Genomic DNA, 13,132 nt, shown 5'->3' on the forward strand with positions numbered 1-13,132 from the left:
GAGGAGTTGGCAGAAGGAGCAATCCGCACGGGCACAGTGAGACGTGGAGAAGCAGAATTCACACCAAGGGACGCCACTCCCATTTGAACAGGGTGCGTGTGTGCGTTTCCCAGACGCGGAGGACGAATAGGGCAGTCCACTAGGAAATGTTCAGTACTAGCGCAGTACAGGCATACGTTTTTATCTCTGCGGCGAGTCCTCTCTTCATGGGTCAGGCGAGACCGATCCACTTGCATAGCCTCCTTGGCGGGAGGCACAGGGGTAGATTGCAAAGGATACTGGGAGAGAGGTGCCCAGAGATCAAGGTCCTTTTCCTGGCGGAGCTCCTGGTGTCTTTCAGAAAAACGCTTGTCGATGCGGGTGGCCAAAAGGATAAGTTCAGACAGATTAGCTGGAATTTCTCGTGCAGCCAGTACATGTTTGATGTTGCTGGATAAGCCTTTCTTGAAGGTCGCGCAGAGAGCCTCATTGTTCCAGGCTAGCTCTGAGGCAAGGGTACGAAACTGGATGGCGTATTCGCCTACGGAAGAAGTTCCTCGGACTAGGTTCAGCAAAGCAGTCTCGGCAGAGGAGGCCCGGGCTGGCTCCTCGAAGACACTACGGACTTCAGCGAAGAAGGACTGGACTGTGGCAGGATCATTGCGGTCCCAGAGCGGAGTGGCCCAAGACAAGGCCTTTCCAGACAGAAGACTAACTACAAAAGCCACCTTAGACCATTCTGTAGGAAATTGGTCCGACAACATCTCCAAATGTAGGGAACATTGAGACAGGAAACCACGGCAGAGTCTAGAGTCCCCATCAAATTTGTCCGGCAGGGACAAGCGGAGGCTAGGAGCGGGCACTCGCTGCGGAGGAGGTGCAGGAGCTGGCGGAGGAGATGGTTGCTGCTGTAGCAGTGGCAGAAGTTGCTGTAGTATGGCGGTCAACTGCGACAGCTGCTGTCCTTGTTGGGTGATTTGTTGAGATTGCTGGGCAACCACCGTGGGTAGGTCAGCGAGACTTGGCAGCGGCACCTCAGCGGGATCCATGGCCAGATCTACTGTCAGGATTCGGCAGGCTGGAGGTGGATCCTCTATGTCAGAGAGGGATTGGCGTGGACCGTACCGGTGGACCGGTTCTAAGTTGCTACTGGTATTCACCAGAGCCCGCCGCAAAGCGGGATGGTCTTGCTGCGGCGGTAGCAACCAGGTCGTATCCACCGGTAACGGCTCAACCTCTCTGACTGATGAGACAGGCGCGGTACAAAAGGACAAGGCAAGAGCAAGGTCGGATGTAGCAGAAGGTCAGGGCAGGCAGCAAGAGTCGTAGTCAGGGGCAACAGCAGAAGGTCTGGAACACAGGTTTGGGACATACACAAAACGCTTTCTCTGGCACAAGGCAACAAGATCCGGCCATGCTGGGAAGGGGAAGTGAGGTTATATGAGCAGGTGGAGGCTAATTAGGCTGATAGGGCCAGGCACCAATCGTTGGTGCACTGGCCCTTTAAATCTTAGAGAGCTGGCGCGCGCGCGCCCTAGAGAGCGGAGCCGCTATGCGAATCGCATCCCTGACGTCAGTGTCAGTGCAGCGCTCCCGCTCAGCGGGTCTGACCGGGGCGCTGCAGAGAGGAGAACGCCGCGAGCGCTCCGGGAATGAGCAGGGACCCGGAGCGCTTGGCGTAACAGCCTCCTATGTACAAGAATATAACTATAATACTGTCCCTATATACAAGAAAATAACTACTATAATACTGCCTTCTATATACAAGAATATAACTACTATAATAATGCTATGTACAAGAATATAACTACTATACTACTGCTTTTATATACAAGAATATAACCACTATAATACTGCCTCCTATATAGAAGAATATAATTACTGTAATACTGTTTCTATATACAAGAATACAACAACTATAATACTGTTCCTATATACAAGAATATAACTACTATAATACTGCTCTTATATACAAGAATATAACTACTATAATACTGCTCATATATACCAGAATATAACTACTATAATACTGCTCCTGTATACAAGAATATACCTACTATAATACTGCTCCTATATACAAGAATATAACTACTATAATACTGCTCCTATATACAAGAATATAACTACTATAATACTGCTCCTACATACAAGAATATAACTACTATAATACTGCTCCTATATACAAGAATATAACTACTATAATACTGCTCCTATATACAAGAATATATCTACTATAATACTGCTCCTACATACAATAATATAACTAGTATAATACTGCTCCTATATACAAGAATATAACTACCATAATACTGCAACTATATACAATAATATAAAGAATATAACTACTATAATACTGTCTCCTACATACAAGAATATAACTACTATAATACTTCCTCCTATATACAAGAATATAACTACTATAATACTGCCCCTATATACAAGAATATAACTACTATAATACTACCTCCTATATACAAGAATATAACTACTATAATACTGCTCCTATATACAAGAATATAACTACTATAATACTGGCCCTATACACAAGAATATAACTACTATAATACTGCTCCTATATACAAGAATATAACTACTATAATACTGTCCCTATATACAAGAATATAACTACTATAATACTCCCTCCTATATACAAGAATATAACTACTATAATACTGCCTCCTATATATAAGAATATAACTACTATAATACTGCTCCTATATACAAGAATATAATTACTATAATACTGCCCCTATATACAGGAATATAACTACTATAATACTGCCTCCTATATACAAGAATATAACTACTATAATACTGTTCCTATATACAAGAATATAACTACTATAATACTGCTTCCTATATACAAGAATATAACTACTTAGGTACAAGAATATATCTTTTTTTATATAGTTAACCTTAAATTCCTGTGTTTCTTGCTGTTTGTGATGTTAATGTGTGGTTGGCACGTCTGGCTTGCCAGTTGTTGTGGTTTGCCTTGGCATTCCATCAGGGGTTTCTATAGTTCAGAGTCAGGGCTGGTCAGGCAGTAACCAGTCTGCAGCCGGTGTAATGTAACATTCTGGGTTATATAAGAAGATGGGAGATTAGAGGAACTAATAATAAGAGTAATATTGATGGTGATCCGAGTTATCTCCCATGGACCTCCCCATCCTTCCAGCCAGTCGCTGGCCTCCCCCTGACTAATGGCTGTTGAATCTAAACATAGTTAATGGGTTTTATGGTGGTAAAATACAGACCCTGTTTACTAAACATTTTCAACGTTACCAGCTCTTCATGTCCTGCTGCACAGCGCCATTTCTAGGAATTCCTCTTTTTCCTGTAACCAGATGGTTTTATATAGTTATAATACAGAGAGAATAGATACATGCCTTGTATATAGTTATAATACAGAGAGAATAGATACATGCCTTGTATATAGTTATAATACAGAGAGAATAGATACATGCCTTGTATATAGTTATAATACAGAGAGAATAGATACATGCCTTGTATATGGTATAATACAGAGAGAATAGATACATGCCTTGTATATAGTTATAATACAGAGAGAATAGATACATGCCTTGTATATAGTTATAATACAGAGAGAATAGATACATGCCTTGTATATGGTATAATACAGAGAGAATAGATACATGCCTTGTATATGGTATAATACAGAGAGAATAGATACATGCCTTGTATATGGTATAATACAGAGAGAATAGATACATGCCTTGTATATAGTTATAATACAGAGAGAATAGATACATGCCTTGTATATAGTTATAATACAGAGAGAATAGATACATGCCTTGTATATAGTTATAATACAGAGAGAATAGATACATGCCTTGTATATAGTTATAATACAGAGAGAATAGATACATGCCTTGTATATAGTAATAATACAGAGAGAATAGATACATGCCTTGTATATAGTTATAATACAGAGAGAATAGATACATGCCTTGTATATAGTTATAATACAGAGAGAATAGATACATGCCTTGTATATAGTTATAATACAGAGAGAATAGATACATGTCTTGCATATAGTTATAATACAGAGAGAATAGATACATGCCTTGTATATGGGTATAATACAGAGAGAATAGATACATGCCTTGTATATAGTTATAATACAGAGAGAATAGATACATGCCTTGTATATAGTTATAATACAGAGAGAATAGATACATGCCTTGTATATAGTTATAATACAGAGATGATAGATACATGCCTTGTAAATAGTTATAATACAGAGAGAATAGATACATGCCTTGTATATAGTTATAATACAGAGAGAAAAGATACATGCCTTGTATATGGTATAATACAGAGAGTATAATACAGAGAGAAAAGATACATGCCTTGTATATGGTATAATACAGAGAGTATAATACAGAGAGAATAGATACATGCCTTGTATATAGTTATAATACAGAGAGAATAGATACATGCCTTGTATATAGTTATAATACAGAGAGAATAGATACATGCCTTGTATATAGTTATAATACAGAGAGAATAGATACATGCCTTGTATATGGTATAATACAGAGAGAATAGATACATGCCTTGTATATGGTATAATACAGAGAGAATAGATACATGCCTTGTATATAGTTATAATACAGAGATAATAGATACATGCCTTGTATATGGTATAATACAGAGAGAATAGATACATGCCTTGTATATGGTATAATACAGAGAGAATAGATACATGCCTTGTATATAGTTATAATACAGAGATAATAGATACATGCCTTGTATATGGTATAATACAGAGAGAATAGATACATGCCTTGTATATAGTTATAATACAGAGAGAATAGATACATGCCTTGTATATAGTTATAATACAGAGAGAATAGATACAATGGAAGACATGACAACACCACAGACGCCAATGGCAGACATGACAACACCACAGACACCAATGGCAGACATGACAACACCACAGACGCCAATGGCAGACATGACAACACCACAGATGCTAATGGCAGACATGACAACACCACAGACACCAATGGCAGACATGACAACACCACAGACGCCAATGGCAGACATGACAACACCACAGACGCCAATGGCAGACATGACAACACCACAGATGCTAATGGCAGACATGACAACACCACAGACACCAATGGCAGACATGACAACACCACAGACGCCAATGGCAGGCATGACAACACCACAGATGCTAATGGCAGACATGACAACACCACAGACACCAATGGCAGACATGACAACACCACAGACGCCAATGGCAGACATGACAACACCACAGATGCTAATGGCAGACATGACAACACAACAGACGCCAATGGAAGACATGACAACACCACAGACGCCAATGGAAGACATGACAACACCACAGACGCCAATGGCAGGCATGACAACACCACAGATGCTAATGGCAGACATGACAACACCACAGACGCCAATGGAAGACATGACAACACCACAGACACCAATGGCAGACATGACAATACCACAGACACCAATGGCAGACATGACAACACCACAGACACCAATGGCAGACATGACAACACCACAGACACCAATGGAAGACATGACAAAACAACAGACGCTAATGAAAGACATGACAATACCACAGACACCATTGGCAGACATGACAACACCACAGATGCTAATGGCAGACATGACAACACCACAGACACCAATGGCAGACATGACAACACCACAGACGCCAATGGCAGACATGACAACACCACAGACGCCAATGGCAGGCATGACAACACCACAGATGCTAATGGCAGACATGACAACACAACAGACGCCAATGGAAGACATGACAACACCACAGACGCCAATGGAAGACATGACAACACCACAGACGCCAATGGCAGGCATGACAACACCACAGATGCTAATGGCAGACATGACAACACCACAGACGCCAATGGAAGACATGACAACACCACAGACACCAATGGCAGACATGACAATACCACAGACACCAATGGCAGACATGACAACACCACAGACACCAATGGCAGACATGACAACACCACAGACACCAATGGAAGACATGACAAAACAACAGACGCTAATGAAAGACATGACAATACCACAGACACCATTGGCAGACATGACAACACCACAGACGCCAATGGTAGACATGACAACACCACAGACGCCAATGGCAGACATGACAATACCACAGACACCAATGGCAGACATGACAACACCACAGACACCAATGGCAGACATGACAACACCACAGACGCCAATGGAAGACATGACAACACAACAGACGCTAATGAAAGACATGACAACACCACAGACACCAATGACAGACATGACAACACCAGACACCAATGGCGACAATATGACAGAGGCTACAAGTCCTTCAAGCAGCTCTGTCCCAGCTCATGCCCCCATTCTTATATTCCCCAGTCCTGTCCTCTTATATGTTTCATGAAATGTCAGAGCATAATGTGCGGATCTCTCTGGAACTAATGGTATTATTAATGAGCAATGACCTTAAATAAAAGAGGTTACTGCTCTTATCAGGCAAAGCTATGAGTCAATACTCCTTTAAAGTATTTATAGTTCTGTGATGCAATGTTATATTTACAGTATTTTTATCTCCATGTTACAAAATGCTACATAGTTAACTAAATTTGGTTGTCATCTAGGTGGGTGCAAGCAATGGTCACTTCCACTGAGCAACCACTGGGGGGGCACTATGGAGAGTATGGTTTGGGGTCATCTCCTTCCCCCTACAGACTCCTAGGTAGTGATGAGCGGCAGGGGCTTTATTAAAATTCATAATATTTTGCGCGTATATGGACGAATATCCGTCCTATGTACGTGAAATTTGCATATTTGCTATGTTTGTTCTCTTTCACATAGTGCGCATGCGCAATTATATCTTTCACCTAAAAGAAGGGAGGGATCAGTGTCCAGTCTGGAAGTGCCAATATTCGCATAAATTTGCATAAAAATTTGCATTAAAAAAAAAGAATATTTGTCATTCCGAATATATATCACTATATTAAAAAAAATTTGCAAATTTGCAAAGTGCCGATATTCGTGGTAAAAATTTGCATGTCGAATATTCAAGCTCAACACTACTCCTAGGTGCCTTCCCCTCCCCCCATAGACTCCTAGGGTGACATGCGCAGTGACATCCACTCCATAAAGACTTACTGGGATTAGTGTCACTCTGATCTGATTAAATGTCCACCCTTTGGCAGATAAATTGGCTAGTGCCCACTTTCAGATCATAACTTATTGGGATAATGTCCACCCTCTGGTGATTTAGGTGATTCAGTGGAAGAATGTCCACTCTATGATGGGATGTTGTCCATTCACAGGTGACCCACTGAAATAGTGTCCACTCTTTGATGACCCGATAATTAAACATATACTTCCATTGGGCTCAGTAGAATAGTGTCCACTCTTTAGTGGTTTAGAAGAGGTGTTCACTCCCTGGTGGCTCAGTGGAATAGTGTCTCGTTCTAAATGACCCATTTGAATAGTGTCCAGTCTCTGGTGGTTATATTAGACAGTGTCAACATTCAGGTGATCCAGTAGAAGTGTCCACTCTCTGGGAGTTTGGTAGGATAGTGTCTATTATCAGGTGATTCAATGTGGGATGGCATTGGCTTCCAGAGGGACCAATACTTCCCAGCTAACCTATTCTAAGAGTGACTACTCTCTAATGGCTCTAAAAATTGATGCCCAATCCCAGGCACCCGAAAAAGTTTCCACTCTCAATGGCGACTCAATGGCATGATAACTACAGCTGACCAAATGGATTAGTGTCCACCTTCACCTTACAACCATTCAGTGTTGGCTCAGTGAGACAGCACCTCAGTACTGGTGAACCAGTGAGAAGGTATCAACACCACAGTGACTCAGTGGGATAGATATCACTCCCAGGTGACTCAAGTAGCATGTGAGCCTGGTGACTCAGTGGGATAGGGTTCTCTACCTGGTTACCTAGTTGGTTTTTTCCCATTAATCAGAACTTAAAGGGTTACTCTGCCCCTAGACATCTTATCCCCTATCCAAAGTATAGGGGACCCCCGCAATCTCCCTGCTGCAACCGGCGTTCGTTTATAGTGCTGGGTGCAGTGCCAGAGGCTTGTGACGTCAAGGCCACTCCCCGCTCGTGATGTCACGGCCACGCCACCTCAATGTAAGTCTATGGCAGGGGGCGTGGCGGACATCAGGCCCCTCCCATATACTTGCATTGAGGGGGTGTGGCCGTGACGTCATGAGCAGGCCGTGCCCGTGACATCATGAGCCTCCACCCCGTATCGCCAATAATCCAGCATGGAGTGAAGTTTGCTCCGTGCACAGGAAGTCTGGGGTGCCGCAGCCAAGATCGCGGGGGTCCCCAGCGGCGGGACCCCCGCGATCTGACATCTTATCCCCTATCCTTTGGATAGGGGATAAGATGTCTTGAGGCGAAGTACCCCTTTAATGTACATGATACACAGTGAGGAAACTCATCACGATAAAGCTTCCAAACCCCCAAGAAACCAGTTTGTGCTCCCCAATGACCCTTTGGACTTGAGCCTTGACTCTTTGATGGCTTAATGGGATGATGTCCGATTACAGGTGACCCACTGAAATAGTGTCCACGCTCTAGTGGCTTAGGAGAAGTGTCCACTCTCTGGTGGCTCAGTGGGATGGCGTTACTTCCCAAGTGACCCATTTGAATAGTGTCCAGTCTCTGGTGGTTCTATAGTATAGTGTCAACTTCCATGTGACCGAGTAGAAGTGTCCACTCTCTGGGAGTTCGGTTGGATAGTGTCCACTGGCAGGTGACCCAATGGAATAGAGTTGATGGTCCAGTGGTTTAATTGGATAGTGTCCACTCCCAGGGGACTCAATAGAAGTTGGCTTCTCTCTGATGACTAAATGGGATGGTGTATGTTCCTAGATGTGTCCCATAGCAGGGACGTGCACAGACATTTAAGAGGGTAAGGGTTGAACTGAAAAAAAAAGGTCACTTCCCATAATTATTTACATAAATGTCCACATAATAATGCCAGACTGCACAGGGCACTTTTAGGAGTAACACTTTTAGGGCTCAAGCCACCTTTCTAGTCAACCTGTGCACGTCCCAGCCCCATAGCCCCTGCAGGGAATTGTAGTTTCAAGCACAGCATGCAAGGAAGAGAGCCTAGCTGTGGGAGGGAGATAAGTCATCCCGCACCTAGAAACAAGGGATCCTGGGAATTGTAGTTTGAAGGAGGGCACAGAAACAGATAAAAGCCAGTTCACACACTGACAAGCCACCAGCGAGATGTGGGACACAAGACACGGCCATTTACCACCAACACAAGCACAGATCCTTGGTAACCATGTCCATTACTGGCTGATAGACAATAAGTAAAGTCACCTTATGTTGGATAACCCCTTTAAGCTTCGAAACCCCCATCACACCAGTTTGGACTTAGACCTCGACCTCAGATCTGGTGAGGAGATCAAGAATCCGCTGTTTTTATGGGAAAAAAACTTGTTATATTGTAGCTCCCAACTCTTTGTAATCTTGTTATCTTTCTATGTTTGGCAATAGGTCCAATCTTCCATTCCATCTGTAATATAACCAAACATAAAACATAGCAGTGTAGATGTGACATGAGATAGGCATGATATAAAACCTCTTGTTAAGCTCGTAACTACGAGTATGGCTGCGCTCGCGGATTTTACTGCTTAATACACATCATCATGTGGAAACATTTTACGGGTTTATTAGTTTGTTTCCAACAAAGGTCAAACCTCAGAGTATTGTAAAGTCCAGTCCGAACCCGTATGATCGCAACAAGATAGGGCCACTTTACTGAGATAATGCAATATTTATAAAATGGACTTAAACATAAACAAGGTGTTCTCATGCCACATCATAGTATCCATCTGAAACGCTCTGTACTACTCCTACCAGAGCCAATCTTTAAAGGGGTACTCCCCTGTTTTAAATCAACTGGTTCCAGAAAGTTAAACAGATTTGTAAATGACTTCTATTTAAAAATCTTAATCCTTCCATTACTTATCAGCTGCTGTACACTCCAGAGGAAGTTCTTTTCTTTTTGAATTTCCTTTCTGTCTGACCACAGTGCTCTCTGCTGACACCTCTGTCCATTTTAAGGAACTGTCCAGAGTAGGAGCAAATCCCCATAGCAAACTTCTCCTGCTCTGGACAGTTCCTGTTATGGACATAGGTGTCAGCAGAGAGCACTGGGGTCAGACAGAAAGGAAATTCTAAAAGAAAAGAACTGCCTCTGCAACATACAGCAGCTAATAAGTACTGGAAGGATTTCGATTTTAAAATAGAAGTAATTTACAGACCTGTTTAACTTTCTTTCACCAGTTAATCATAAAAAAAAAAAAATAGTTTTCCAGTGGAGAACCCCTTTAAAGGGGTAGTCCAGTGGTGAAAAACGTATCCCCTATCCTAAGTATAGGGTATAAGTTTGAAATCGCTGAGGGTCTGACCGCTGGGGCCCCCTGCGATCTCTCTGTACGGGGCCCCGGCCGACACGCCCCCTCAAAACAACTCTATGGTAGAGCTGGAGATTGCCGAAGGCAGCGCTCCGGTTCTGCCATAGAGTTGTATTGAGGGGGCGTTTCAGCCGCCGCTTCGTGCGGTGGTCAACACGCCCCCTTCCCGCGGGCTGTCTGGCCCTGTACAGGAGATCACAGGGGCCCCAGCGGTCGGACCCCCCGCGATCTGAAACTTATCCCCTAAAAAGGAAGTTTTTCACCACTTGACTACTCCTTTAAGCTTCTAATCGTTTCTTATACTGATGGCGCCCTGCGTGGTTTGCCGGGTGGGCACTTCCCCTCATCCCTACCAAGCTGTGCCCAGTTATATTTACCATATAGCGTGGTACCCATGTAACATTGACATACAGCAGTGTTTCCCAACCAACTGTTGCAAAACTACAACTCCCAGCATTAATCCACTTCCAAAACCAATGGCGATATCTACAGTAAGCCAAGTCACAATCGGAGGGGATGCGCTTGTATGCGAAAAAAGCACAAATATATATATTGTATTGCTATATACCAGCAAGGTACAAGGAAAATCCCCTCGGCAAACAAAATCAGCAAGAAGAATATTCTTCAAAAAAAGAACTGAGGTACCATTTAGAACTTATCTTTTAATACGTGCTCATTAAAAGGTCACTAAATTATCAAAATAAATACACACAAAAACATTAATAATTCAAAATAACAAAAATTACTCATAGGACCTAATATTCCAAAATATGGCAACTGATCATCACAAATGTTCTGCTGCATCCAGCTGCATCCAGCAGCAGACAATTTTTATATAATTCCAACATCAATGCATAGGATATAACTGTCCCTGTCCCAACGCGTTTCCGTGTGTAGGACAATTAAATATGTATCCCTCACCCTTCATCAGGGGACCATCAAGCAACCGAGGTGCATAGAGATTAGCACCCTAAACCTGTGTATTGAAAAATCCATATATCAATATAAAACAGGATTTATTAATTTATATAGTCTAAAAGATACTTTCATAGATTCCCCTCATAAGGGTTAATCACAAAAACGATCATGGCGGATATCATATCACCTCCTCTGTATGCCTATAATGTGCTGCAGTGATCAGATAGTGAGACCATCACTAATGGCATGTGTGGCGTAGGAGATGAAATAAGAGTCCTAGCATGCCTCCAGCTGTTGCTAAACTACAACTCTCAGCATGCCCGGACAGCCATACCTATATATAACCGGTGTTTCCCAACCAGGGGGCCTCCAGCTGTTGCTAAACTACAACTCTCAGCATGCCCGGACAGCCATACCTATATATAACCGGTGTTTCCCAACCAGGGTGCCTCCAGCTGTTGCTAAACTACAACTCTCAGCATGCCCGGACAGCCATACCTATATATAACCGGTGTTTCCCAACCAGGGTGCCTCCAGCTGTTGCTAAACTACAACTCTCAGCATGCCTTGACAGCCTTTGGCCCTAATGCCAGCCTAGCCTTTTTTTAAATTATATTCCTCATCATTAAAAAAAAAATGTATATACTTTTTGGTCCTGTTCTTCTGATCCTTACAACTTTTTTTAAATATTTTGTGGGGTCGTCTGTAGTTTTTGTTGACTTGATTCGGGGGTACATGTGATTTTTTAATGGCTTTCCAATCAATATTTTCTGGAAGGTAAAGTGATTTAAACAGCAATTTTGGCATTGTGTATGCATATATATATATTGTGTGTGACCTGTATATATATGTGTGTGTGTGTGTGTGTATATATGTATATATATATATACATATATATATATATATATATATATATATATATGTATATATACGTGTGTGTATATATATATATTTGTGTGTGTGTGTATATATATATATATATATATATATATATATACAGTGGTCCCTCAAGTTACAATATTAATTGGTTCCAGGACGACCATTGTAAGTTGAAACCATTGTATGTTGAGACCATAACTCTATGGAAACCTGGTAATTGGTTCTGAAGCCTCCAAAATGTCATCCAAAAATAGGAAAAGGTGAGGATTAAAGATAAATAAGTAGATAACTAATAGAGATAAATCAAGTTCTTCCATATAAAATTAAGAAAGATCTACTGGAAGCTGTAAATCACTGTCTATGTCAGTGTTTCCCAACCAGGGTGCCTCCAGCTGTTGCAAAACTACAACTCCCAGAATGCCCGGACAGACGCTGGCTGTCCGGGCATGCTGGTAGTTGTAGTTTTGCAACAGCTGGAGGCACCCTGGTTGGGAAACAATGGTTTATGTAGAGGACAGGAGCTTCTTCAGGGTCCTATACAGTACACACAGTGTCCCAAATGGAGCCGCCCCTTATTTGGTGTCCAAAGGAGCAGCTAACCCTGGTACAGGTAAAGAGTATACAGAACTTGTAGTTCCTCCCTGTACTGTAGGTGGCGCCTCCATACAGCCAGTCAGTGCATGCACTTCAGTAATAGAGGTGATTTACCAGTAAAATGCCCATTCTGATTGGTCAGATCTGGACTGTCTGTAGCATTGTATGTTGAGTCTGATTTACACTTACGATGGTCCAGAAAAGACCATTGTATGTTGAAACTATTGTATGTTGAGGCCATTGTAAGTTGAGGGATCACTATATATAT

General features: G+C 42.3%; 1 protein-coding gene across 1 annotated transcript in view; it reads right to left on the reverse strand.

Moving 5' to 3' along the window:
• Window positions 1-13,132, reverse strand: part of NDEL1 (nudE neurodevelopment protein 1 like 1) — a 103,395-nt gene that overhangs the window by 72,613 nt on the left and 17,650 nt on the right. Inside the window, exon 2 of the mRNA XM_056549585.1 lies at window positions 3,237-3,316. The gene's annotated coding sequence lies outside the window, so the exon portion shown is untranslated. The remainder of the gene's footprint in view (window positions 1-3,236; window positions 3,317-13,132) is intronic.

Source organism: Hyla sarda, chromosome 13 (genome assembly GCF_029499605.1).
Source record: "Hyla sarda isolate aHylSar1 chromosome 13, aHylSar1.hap1, whole genome shotgun sequence".
Classification (NCBI taxonomy): domain Eukaryota; kingdom Metazoa; phylum Chordata; class Amphibia; order Anura; family Hylidae; genus Hyla; species Hyla sarda.